At 57.3% G+C, this 1,819-nt stretch overlaps 1 protein-coding gene across 1 annotated transcript in view; it reads left to right on the plus strand.

Moving 5' to 3' along the window:
• The window catches only part of SYNGAP1 (synaptic Ras GTPase activating protein 1), a 26,421-nt gene that overhangs the window by 2,602 nt on the left and 22,000 nt on the right, over nt 1-1,819 (plus strand). The window lies entirely within an intron of this gene.

Raw genomic sequence — 1,819 nt, forward strand, 5'->3', positions numbered from 1 at the left:
CTTGCAAAAATAGTCTCCTTAGATCTTTAGCTTCCTGTCCGAGTGTAGTTGCCCGTGCCCCTCCCAGCCCCAGGTCTGGGATCTTGGAAAGAATGACCTAGTTCCTATCCTGCCCCCAGACCTCAGCCCCACCCCCACGCTCCTGATTCTTCTTCCAGACCTTATGGCCTGTGGACCCTCCCTATTTTCTTTACCCTTTTCCCCTCTTCTCATCAGCTGTTTCTGTTTTCTGCAATTCTATCACCTTCTTTCTCTTTCCTCCCCGATTTCTTTATTTTCTCTATCCCTTTTGATTCCTCTGCCTCTCCCCTCTGCTCCCGGTGGATCTCCATCAGACCCCCATCTCATCTCCTTTCTGCCTGTCTGTGGAGCTATGTGCTCAGTCTGTCTCTCCAACTCTCCCTCTCTCCATCTGTCTCTTCCCCTCCCTCCCTCTTTCTGCCCCCCCTCCACCCCCCTCTTTAGTCATTTAAAAAAAGATTTTTGTCTTCCTGAGAAGTTCGCTTAAAAGGTTTCCATGGGAACAGTGAGGGGAGATGAAGGCAGAGAACAGAGATCTGCAGCCAAGGTGCAGAGAGACGCCCTCAGCCCCCTGGAAACCCCCTTGTTACTGCCCCCTACCACTCTGTTCCCCTTCCAGGACCAAGGGCCTGGGTCCTTCATCCCCTCAACCCCTTGTGACCCCTTTCTTCCATCAGCTACCCCTCCCCTCAGGGATCCAGGCTTCCAGTTTCTCTTCCTTGGAGAGAGCCAGTGGCCTGTCTCCATCCCTTGGCTCCCTTCAGCCCTCTTCTCATAGGCCCAGGCCTTACTGCCCTTGGGGGCCAGCTCTGGGACCCTGGGTGGACGAGTGGCCAGGAGTGTGTGTCATTGTCATGGAAACTTCAGACCATGGGGGTGTGTGGGTAGCACATCTCTGTGAGGCAAAGACGGGTGGTGGTGGTGGAGTGTGTACAGAGAATGTGTGTGATGTCTGTCACATCTGTGTGTGTGTGAGAGAGAGAGAGAGGGAGTCAGTCATGTCCATGTCTGGGAAAGGTTTGTGTACATGTGTGCATACCTGTGTGTCGAGGCCAGAATGGTCACATGCTTGTGGAGCATGTTTATCATATATCCGGTGGTTGGCGTCTCAGCCCACATATTCGCCTTCTTTCTCCTTACCCTCAGTCCTCAGGGTCTGGGGTCTCTGGTGTGGGTCTCCTGTGTGTTTAGGGGGAGGGCACCCATGTGTGTTTGGAGTTGGAGGACGGTATGTGGAGGTGTTTGTGTTGGAAGTTCAATAGGGGTCGGGAGGGGGTCCAGGGGTATATATATTTAGAGGGAGGGTTTAGCGAAAGAGTTGATAGCTGGTGAACGTTTGGGGTTCTCAGGTGGACGTGGAATGTGTAAAGGGCATGGAGGATGTGCTTCAGGGAACATAGGAGTCTTTGGGGCCCTGGGGCCCTGGGTCTGAGAAGGTCTGTGCAGAGGCTGTGGACTCTCGAGCCCAGGAGAGGTCGCCGGACCTTTGAGGGGCATCGGCATCCAGGGCTCCTCCTCTGCTGGGTGGAGCCGCCGCCCCTCGTTCCCTCCAAGGTTTTGATGGGGGGTCCTGCTCAGGAGGATGGTGGGAGGCCCGGTTGGTTTTGGGGGTCCCCTCGTCCCCCTCCCGTGTCTCTCTTGCGCTGTCTCCGGGCGACGGGGCTCGTGACAGAGGCGGCCACGGCAGCAGCGGTCGCCTAGCAACGGCGGCGGGGCCCGGGCAACGGCGGCAGCGGCGGGAGCGGCGGCGGAGGGAGCCTTCCCGCGGCCGTCACCGCTCGGCCGTCCCGGCCGTCCC

The sequence above is a fragment of the Lipotes vexillifer genome, unplaced genomic scaffold (genome assembly GCF_000442215.2).
Source record: "Lipotes vexillifer unplaced genomic scaffold, Lipotes_vexillifer_v1.1 scaffold921, whole genome shotgun sequence".
Lineage (NCBI taxonomy): Eukaryota > Metazoa > Chordata > Mammalia > Artiodactyla > Lipotidae > Lipotes > Lipotes vexillifer.